The sequence below is a fragment of the Triticum aestivum genome, chromosome 1B (assembly GCF_018294505.1).
Source record: "Triticum aestivum cultivar Chinese Spring chromosome 1B, IWGSC CS RefSeq v2.1, whole genome shotgun sequence".
Taxonomy (NCBI): Eukaryota; Viridiplantae; Streptophyta; class Magnoliopsida; order Poales; family Poaceae; genus Triticum; species Triticum aestivum.
In genome coordinates this window covers 104,085,017-104,095,679 of record NC_057795.1, presented here as the reverse complement: position 1 = coordinate 104,095,679, position 10,663 = coordinate 104,085,017, and the positions used below count along the sequence as shown (strand labels likewise).

Sequence of the window (10,663 nt, the reverse complement as noted above, 5' to 3'; positions counted from 1 at the left end):
TAAGATTCGGATACGATCATATAGCCCCTAGTGGCTTGGCGATGCCGATCAAATGGGTATCAACAGATATGTTCTCTTTGGTTCGAATACGACCTATGTTTGAACAGGAAGCCCCCAAGTGACCATAAGAATTGTTTAACGACGCTGATTCGGATACGATCCACGTCGATTCCCAAAGGGATTGAGCTATGATTCGGATACGATCAAGAAGCCCCCTAGTGGGTTTGGCAGTATGCCGATCAAGAGGGTATCGACAGCTATGTTCTCTTTGGTTCGAATACGACCTATGTTTGAACAAGAAGCCCCCAAGTGATCATATAAGTTTTGGCATTGCATCGATCAAGAGGGTACTCATAGCTATGCTCGATGAGCAGGAAGCCCCCAAGTGATCATAATAAGATAAGCCGTAAGGCAGGATACCCAAGTTTGAACCACGCATCATGGCAGCAAGTTCTCTTTGGCAACCTTTACTTTGTCTGAGAACTCGAACTTTGCGAGAGATTAATTCTTTTTGAATCGGAACTTTGTGAGGGACAAATTGAAACCGGATTTAAAAGCTTCAAAAATTTGTGAGGGACAAATTTACCTTGAGCCGAATTTTGAACCGGATTTGAGAGCTTCAGTGCTTTGTGGAAGAAAGATGTCTCTTGAGCCGGATTTTAAATCAGCGTCCTTATTTTGAGCCGGAAATCTTCCGACGACTTTTAAATTTTCATCGATCTAGCAATAATCTTCGGGCCGGGTTATTTTCCCTTCAACGATCTTGAATTTATTTAAACTGGCTAAGTTTGCCGAGTCATATCATTGTAGCCCCCGAGTCTCAAGACGACTTGAGGAGTTGGCTTGAGATTCTTCATAATTAACCATGATATAGACCGGTTTGAATCCTACATGGGACAACTTGCAAACCAAAGTAATTGCTCTTTTGAAGAAAACAATATGTAATATAAAATATATTAGTAAGTTGTCCTCATTGTTGTAAGCCGGCGTGGTCATAAGAGACGGCCATGGCGTTGTAAGCCGGCGCGGTCGTGAGAGACGGCCACGGCGTAGTAAGCTGGTGCGGGAGTCCGTTGAGTAACGACGACCACCTGTGCCAAAAGATGTTGGCGTGTCTCCACCTCCGCGGTATAATATCACTTTTTGTCATAAATAATTGCCCTGCATAAACAATATTGCAGACCTAGGCAAAGATAAACTTGTTCTTTGACAAAAACAACACGTTATAATAAAACAAACTTGGATGGATATCACCTGATTTGTTTAGGCCGAAAATAATTCGCCATGAAACTCATGATCCCTAGGTAACACCGAAATCTCTCACGGGTGAAACGGCCGCGGGAACAAACCGATAAACTGGCCATGGCATTTGTAAGCCCATGCGGACGAGCAAGTTGTCATCCACATTGTAATCCGGTGAGGACGCGTGAACCGGCCACAAGGGCTGATGGGCGAGCCGGTCGGCGCGTTTGACGTAAAGCGGACCGCAGAGGCGATGGCTGTATATAACAACACTAGGCAGAGTGGTTTTTTTTCAAAAAATTAATAAATATTGATAAAAGTAAACCAGATGGATATCACTTGGTATTTTTTGTCGGATGCTGGCGCTGGATAATGCATAGTGCTGCTTTTGTTTTTTGACAAAAGAGTTAACTGGTTCTGTGTCTTCTAGTGCCTGAGCTCTCCACATAACCCGGCCGACACTTTTTGAGCCGAAATATTTGGAACCAGAACTTCTTGATAATCCGACTGGAATCTCTTGATAATCTGGCCGAAACTTTTGATAATCTGGAACTTTTGAACCGAAACCTCTTGATAATCTGGCCAAAACTGTTGATAATCCGGAACTTTTGAACCGAAACCTCTTGATAATCCAGAACCTTTGTTACTTCTTAGAGAGTGGTGTCTCCTAGATTGGCTAGGTGTCACTTGGGAGCCTTCGACAAGATTGTGGAGTTGAACCAAGGAGTTTGTAAGGGCAAGGAGATCGCCTACTTCGTGAAGATCTACCGCTAGTGAGGCAAGTCCTTCGTGGGCGACGGCCATGGTGGGATAGACAAGGTTGCTTCTTCATGGACCCTTCTTCTCTACTAGGGAAAACCTTATACACAGAAGCTTACCAGTAGCGAGGTCTAAAAAACGGCGCTACTGCTAATTAGTAGTAGCGAGGGGTATAAAACTTGCGCTACTACTAAGTTGATAGTAGTAGCGAGGGGTATAAAACCTGCACTACTACTAAGTAAGTAGCTATAGCGCAGGTAATACCCCCACGCTATTACTAAGCGTGTCCACTACCAACCTGGCCCGATCCACTCCCAACCCACCACTCTCTCTCTCTCTCTAATCCCTAAAAAAACTCTCTCACAAACTCACAATTCCTTGGTCCACCCCACCCCGGCTCATCTCCCCACGATCTCCTCGCCGCCGCCACCACCCATGCCGGCCGGGCACCGGCCGCGCGCAACACTCCCCCAAGCTCCCACCTTCCTCCACTCCGATCCCCATGGAAGCCAACTCTGCCACCTCCCTCGCGCGGACCCTTGCCTCCTCGCCGCTCCCCGCGGCTCCGCCGTAGCTGCGTGCGCATGGTCATGGTGCCGTAGCAGTGGAGGAGGGGTAGGGCGGTGCTCGCCACGGCGGCCTCGAGCCATACGTTCCTCCTCCTCTTCCGTGCCACGGTACGTGTCTGCTCGCCTCCTTCTTCCTCTTCCTCCCTGTACCCCCAGTCGCTGTTGGTCAGCTCTCCAGTTGATCTCGCCATGATCTGTCGCAGTAGGAGTTCCATCTTGACTGAATCGAACCGAAGTAGGGCTATTTTAGGTGTGTGATGGCTCTCCAATGGCGTCGGTCGGGTGATGCGGGAGGTTCCTACAGCTGGGCTGGCTGGCATGGCTTATCTGCTCTGCTCCAGGGCTAAGAGGCATGCATTTACTGCAGTTTCAGGAGTTCGGGTTGCATATTGTAGAAAGCCAGGGTAAGGTTCCTAGATTCGGAAACGTCACCCTACGTATTGCAGAAGGAGCACACACCTTTGATGCTCTATCAGAAAACAAGAGAAATAAATGAAATGCTGGTGCTCTGTCTTTCCTGGGTTGTTTTTGATAGTGTGGAGTAGAAACATTAAGCTTAAAGTTTATTATGTAGTATAAGTGATGGTGATGGTGATGGGCTAAATGTAGTTGGGCATGAGCAATAGGGGATCAGGTGGATAATACTGGGGCCGTGGTTTTTAGTGCATACTAGGGCTAAGATTTTGAACAACACTTATAATTCATGCCACTAAATACATCATTATTAGTATGCACTTGCTTGCTGTAAGTTTGATTGATTTGTTTTCTGAATCAAAGGTTGGAAGGAAAGGTTGCGCTGGTTACTGGTGGTGCTTCTGGCAACTACGTGGTGCCGCTGGACGCCGCGCCGTCAGGGATCACGCGCCCGCTCGTCGAAATCCTGCGCGACCTCAACAAGCGCGCCCTGGAGGCCATCGTGCTCCCCGCCACCCGCCGCACCTCCGCTTCCGACCCCGTCTTCCCATGGTACCTCTCTCTCCCTCTCTGCTCTGATTCCCCATTCCCGTGTCGTGCTAGCTCGAGATCCAGTCGAATGCATGAGCCGTCAGAGGAACCTATTCTGCAGAGTCTTCAAAAGAACAGTAGGCCAAGTTCACATATCGGAGGGGGGAGGAACCGAGTTTAGTGATCAGTGCGCATATGCATCTTGTTTCACCTACTGCATCAAAGTCCTTGTTCAGAGTGGTGGCTTTCTCCCACGGAAAAGGGAAATAAACGAAACGATTGTGGCTTTCTCACCTGAAAGACGTAAATCTGGCGGTTGTCAGGTGATCTAATGACCAAGTTCAGGATCCTTCAATGTAATGCTATTTGCCACCGTTTAATTTCTTCTAGAGTTTATCTATGGTACCTTTGTAAACACACTTGAACTTACTGTGTCTGGCAGCTTGAGAAGCTTGCTTAACTCTACATTTTACATTTCTCGACACTTTTTGTCCTTTTTATTCCTGCAAAATTTTCCCCAGATACCTTCCGCATTGACTATATTTTGGCCGGTGTGATTATCATTCTAGGTCCGCTGCTGTTATGTTGGTCACTGCTCGTGGCCCTTGCTTTCGTAGACAATTAGTAGTGGACAACGCATATCCAAATGTAGCCCTTCAGTGTGATCAAGTCATCTATTCACAATTGTTCCATCAACCTGATCGCTCATTTAGTTGGCCCGTACTATCCTTGTTGTTAAGCGTCAGGCTGGCCCTCTTCGGGGCCGTGATCGAACTCTGAACCCGTTTCTATACCCAGCTAGGGTACATCCAATGGTGTTTTGCGTCGATCCAGCTAAGAGGATTTCGTCAGCCTCGCATGAATCGTGGTTGGCAAACCGTCAAACAGGTTTTGGGGGTTTCGGCAAGGGTCCACCGCACCGAAGGGTCTGACTATAACAAATGTAATACTAGGAAGTGTCGTGGAATTAACACATCAGATGTCCTTAGTGTCAGGACTTAGTCGCGAGGCCAACGCATCTATGTGGTAGCTTGAAAGGGGTTGATCGGGACGAGAGACGCAACACACAAGACGAGGATTTAGACAGCTTCGGGCCCCGGGAAACATCGTCCGGTAATAACCCTACACGCTGTTTGTGGCTAGGTCTCATTATGCTCATGAGAAGAGTCGCCGTAAGCCGGCTCCCCCTTGTGTCTAGCCCTAGATATTGTTTCTTGTTTCTTGTCCCTCGTTTCGGGAGCCCTGCCCCTCCTTATATAAGTTAGAGGGGCGGGTTACATGTAGAGTCCTAGTAGGACTAGCCTATCTTGTACTACAAGCCGGATACAAGTCCGGGTCTTGATTCCTTGTAATGGAGATACTCCTCACGCCTTCCCTCTTAAGCGGACCTATCATAATGTAAGCCGGCCTTCTGGGCCTTGAGCCTCCTGGGCCCCCGGGTCTCGTTGCTCCTTTGATCCGCTTGCTAGGTCACCCATAAGTCGCCAGGATCGAGCGGGTCACTTAGTGTATCGTCCAGTCAGGGCGGGTCATTAGTGAGTTGCCAAGTCCGGCCAGGTTATACTTTCGGCCGGGTTACACCACGGGGTATATCCCCGAACAGGAAGGGTATGACTATAACAAATGTAATGCGTGTGCGATTCCCCATTTGCCGAATTCTAAAACTGCTCACATATGGTTTGTGATCTGAGTGGGTCGATTGATTTGATGTTAATTTGTTTGCTTCACTCTGTTTATTTATGGCTATTACTTGTTATGAGTCATGCATCTACACTTGGTGTGACTGCTGTGTACAAATGGAGAAATTCCTTCTTTTGATGAAACCTTTTCAGATCACCAAAGACTTCTCGACAAGTTGGTGTTGTATGGCCTGGTTGAGCTCAAGGTTAACGGAGACGGCAATTGTCAGGTCTACCTACCGGATTCAGTTTTCTGTTTACCTTTTGAGAATAGTATATTTAGTATCATTATTACAGACCTGCTCTACAAGTACTTATCTCTTTCTGGATCTTCCTTTTAAGCAGTTTCGGGCATTGTCCGATCAATTTTACCAAACTCCTGAACACCATAGATTTGTGCAGCAACAGGTGGTCAATCAGGTTAGTATTGTGAATTCAGGCATTCCATCCCCTCTCATAGTAAATTCAGTTTTATTTTAACATGGACCCCACTGCATAAACACCGGTGCAGCATAGCCGTATGTACAAGAAGCAGAGTGCATCAGTTCATGCTCGAGCCCCGAAGAAGGTAGCAATGTTTGGGTTTCCTCAAGGATGTCAGACACTATTTACAGTATGTTAAATGCAGACAATGTTGTTGATTTATAGAATTATTTATTTACCTAGTGGATCCCCAATTGTATATCTGTCCCTATCAATGCAAATGCTGAGCCATGTTCCACTTTTATTGCTCTACATTATATTTTAACTGCCTAAAGGGGTTAGTATGCTCCTTGTCTTTTTCACTGATTGTCTTTTTCATTGACATGCACCACATTATTTTTCCGTGTCATTCTTTTGAAGAATCTGAAGTTTCCGAACCTCTGTTGGTAATGCTGCAGGGTTCTGGTGGCTATGCCGACGGTCGTCGAGAGGTTCATGGACTGGACGGTGTCGTGGTTGCCGTTGTATGGAGAGGCGAAGCTGCTGCTCGTCATCTATCTCTGGCTCCCTAGCACATGGGTAAGCAACCTGAGCCCGAGAGATGATCAACATTTCAGATAGACTTGATTCGGTATGTGGCCAGTTCTGAATCTGAATCTTAATGGTGTTCGGGTTTCAGGGTGCGGGGCACGTGTACGATGGCTTCCTCCATCCGCTGGTGGCGTGGCACGAGGCCGACATCGACCTGAGCCTGCTTGAGCTGAGGGCTAGGGAGAGGGACGTGACGGTGTCACAACTCAAGGCGGCGGCGGTCATCGGTCAAGTGTGGCTCGTCGAGGCTGCCCGCTGTGTTTCGTCGTAGTTGCAGGCCACGAGACCAGGCCGGGAAGGCGCCACGCATTGACGAGTGAGCCAATTTTTGGATCGGACCATAACATCGTGTATTAGTCTCTGACGTCTAGAAGTAGTGGTAAAGTTTTGAATTTGCATGGCAAGAACCATTTACGTAGGTAGCTGACACGCACAACACTGTGTTTACACTCTTATGTAAAAGATATGAATTATACAAGAGTTGCCTCCATAATGAGGAACTGTGATAGTAGATATGGCAATTGTGTGATAGAATGGAATTGATTGATTTTAATTTTTTAAATTTCAAATAAGTTAGTAGTAGCATTGGAAAAAATAGCTCGCTACTAGTATTTAGGATACTAGTAGCGTTGGTATTATAGACACGCTACTACTATTTTGATGGGTGGCACACGGGTATAAAATAGCAGTAGCATGGGTGGCACACGCTACTACTAACAAAGTTAGTAGTAGCTTTGTTAGTAGTAGCGTGGGTTTAACCCATGCTACTACTAACTATTAGCTGTAGCGGGATACTAGTAGTGCGGGTACCCGCACTGCTAGTAGCCATTTTACCCGCGTTGCTAGTAGCCTTTTTCCTAGTAGTGCTTGGGTGGAGCCCTCCGTGGACTCGCGGAGCCGTTACCCTTCGTGGGTTGAAGTCTCCATCAACGTGGATGTACGATAGCACCACCTATCGAAACCATGGGTAAAAAATCACCGTGTCTCCAAATTGCTTTGAAATCTCCAAACCCTTCCCTTACATTCTTGCAAGTTGCATGCTTTATTTTCCACTGCTCATATACTCTTTGCATGCTTGCTAGAATTGTGTTAAAATTGCATGACTTGTGCTAAGATTGTTAAAATCTGCCAAAGACTAAAATTAGGAAAAGGTTAAGTTTTTATTTGGTCAAGTAGTCTAATCCCCCCCTCTAGACTTACTTCTAGATCCTACAGCATCCCTTACTTCGGATGTGCTAGGATCGCTGGTGCTGCTACGGGCTAACCAGCTGTCCTCTACCACGCAAAAGCGGGTCATTAGTGTAGTTAGGGCTGCCATTGTCCTTGGATTTTCCTGGCCGAGATGTCTGGCTAGCCACTCGTCCCGAACACTCTAATTGAAAGTTGCTAAGGCTTCAGCGTCCGGACAGTCGACAATTTGGTTCTTCTTAGTGAGAAATCGGTTCCAAAGCTTACAGGCCGACTCTTCGGGTTGTTGGGTTATGTGAGACTTAGATCGTCTCCATCCGGAGGTCGGACATAGGTCCCTTGAAAATTGGCCCAGAAAGTGTCCTCGAGTTCTTCCCAGCTTCCAATGGAATTTTCGGGGAGGCATTTCAGCCAGTGCCGAGCTGGTTCTTTTAGCTTGAGGGGTAGGTATTTGATGGCATGGATGTCATCTCCGCGAGCCATGTGGATATGGTGAATAAAGTCCTCTATCTAGACCAAAGGGTCTGTCATTCCGTCGTATGCCTCGATCTTTATGGGTTTAAACCCTTCTGGAAATTCATGATCCAGCACCTCATTGGTGAAGCACAGGGGGTGTGCAGCACCCCTGTATTTGGCTGTGTCGTCGAGTGGGTCCGACGGTTGTAGTGTTTGGTGTTGGTTCCGAACTGATAAGTGACCGACATATTTGGTTTGATAGCCATGATCCTGTGCAGGAACACGTTCCCTAGATCCATAGATGGACATGGATATGCTAGCCCTTTTGTCCAGGTCTTCACGTAAATCGTGTTTCTAGTCCTGGGTTGCAACCTCCCTTCCATTATGGGGAGGGGTGCGGGTTTGTGTGCGGCGTTGTTAGCCTCTCTGTCTCGACCGCGAGATGGTCGGTCTGGTTGGTCGGCCGCATTGTTATTCGGAGCTATGGGCGCGATAGCCTCATCGTCGAATTCGGGCAGCAGTTTACGTTTGGGATAGCTCTTTGTCTGGCGATTACCACCATATTTTTCCTCAGTGTCGAGCACATCGTTCCATCTATCATTGAGTGTATCCTGTGCAGCTTTAAGTCATTGCTTCTGCTTCTTCAAGCTCCTCGCGGTGGCGATAAGTCTCTGTTGGAGGCGCTCTTGTTCCAAGTGTTTTTCCGGGACGATGAATGCATCGTCATCCAGTCTAATCTCCTCTTTGGAGACAGGTTGATAAGTGGTATCTTCAGAATCGCTGTAATCAGACAACGGCCCTGGACTGTGTTCACCGTCTCCTTGCTTGTCCTGCTTCATGGCTGGGTCTGCGGGGTCTTCATTGTCTTCAGCGTCGTCTGGGGTGTTATTTTCTCTTGTGGAGGTATCGCTGTTTTTACCATGGCATGGTTTAGAGCAGCACCGCTGACGTCGGTGCTTCGGCTGCTTCTTAGGAGGCTTATCCTCAACTGGATCCTTTTTGTCATCGCCATTGTTTTCTTTGGGTGTATCCACCATGTATATTCATATGAGGAGGTGGCAGTCCAGCGCCCTGTGCGCGGTGGTTCTTGTTCCTCTCCGACATGATCGTCCATACCGTCGATGTCTTCGGAGTCGAAATCAAGCATGTCGGTCAGGTCATCGACAGTGGCTATCAAGTGGGTGGTGGGTGGGTGACGAAGTTCTTCGTTGTCTGCTTCCCACTCAAGCTAGACATAGTTCGGCCAGGAATCCCCTAACAAGGAGAGGGATTTCAACGAGTTTAACACATCACCCAGGGGTGAGTGTTGGAAGATGTCTATGGAGCTGAACTCCAAAATCGACGCCAAGTTAGATTCGATGGGCGCGGATACACGCGGTTTGGAGCCTATTGCCGGAGACGAGCCCAAGGTTCCGATGATACATGCCTCGTTAGAGGGAGGACCTGTGTTTGGATCTAGTGCTGTTGAGTCTATGGTCACCATGGCGGGGTTAAGCCTCCCGTCCTCGGAGGGCGCGATCTGCTCTGGATCTAGGGCCAGAGCTGTTACGGGCACTATCTCCTGAGCGTGGTCCGATGACAGATTTGGGTCATGTTCATCGTGGCTACATGGTGCAGCTTCCATGTGTTCGAATCCATCGAAGATCAAGTCTACACAGATGTGGCTGGTGTAGTTCAAGCCTCCAAACCCGACCTGATGGCCAAGGGCGTAGTTGTCGATCTGCTCTAGTGCGAAGCCACCGAATACGAAGATCTATCCGGGGAGAAAGATCTCACCCTGGACTACATTGTTGATGATTGAAGGAGCAATCAAGCCTTATGATGACAACGCACTCGAACTCTCAATGAAAGCACCAATGTCGGTGTCAAAACCGGAGGATCTCAGGTACGGGGTCCCGAACTGTGCGTCTAAGTCTAATGGTAACAAGAGGCGGGGGACACGATGTTTACCCAGGTTCGGGCCCTCTCTATGGAGGTAATACCCTACTTCCTGCTTGATTGATCTTTATGATATGAGTATACAAGAGTTTATCTACCACGAGATTGTAGAGGCTAAACCCTAAAAGCTAGCCTATGATTATGATTGTTTTTCTCCTGAATCGCCAAGCTTGCCTTCCACGCAAAGGAGAGTCCCATCCGGACACGAGATGAAGTCTTCTATATTGTATCTTCATAGCCCAACAATCTGGCCAATGTATATAGTCCGGCTGTCCAAGGACCCTTAATCCAGGACTCCATCACTCGTGCCATGCTCAACGGTGTCCCGGGCCCCCCGATCTGGTACTATCATGGACTGTGCCAAGGCGACTCCATCTCCCCGCAGCTCTTCATGCTAGCGGTGTGCACACTTGTACGGCTGATGCGCTGCGGCTCTAGGATGGCATCCTCCAATGGCTCCACCCCCGATGCACCATCTCGACAATATCTCTCTACACCGATGACATGATGCTCTTGTGTCACGCCACAACTGATGAGATCTCCGCTGTCAAGGGCATACTGGGCATGTTTGACACAGCTTTTGGACTCCAGGTGAACTACACTAAGAGCTCTGCCACGGTCCTTCACGATGACGATTCTAGTGCCGGACTGATTGAGCTGTTGGGATGCCCCGGGGTGGCCGTTACGGTCACCTATCTCGCCATCCCGCTCACCACTGGTCGGCCCTCCCCGGCCCATCTGCAACCCCTGGTCGACATGGTGGTTGAACGTCTCCCAACCTGGAAGGCATGGTTGATGAATGATCAAGTTGATGTGTTCTTACACATGTATGAACTATCTCACTGGAGGTGTTTTTTGTTTTATACTCACAAA

General features: G+C 48.1%; 1 pseudogene; it reads left to right on the top strand.

Annotated features, from left to right (window-relative positions):
* Nucleotides 1–2,855: 2,855 nt before the first annotated feature.
* On the top strand, nt 2,856–6,521 carry LOC123077526 (HVA22-like protein j; annotated as a pseudogene).
* Nucleotides 6,522–10,663: the final 4,142 nt, after the last annotated feature.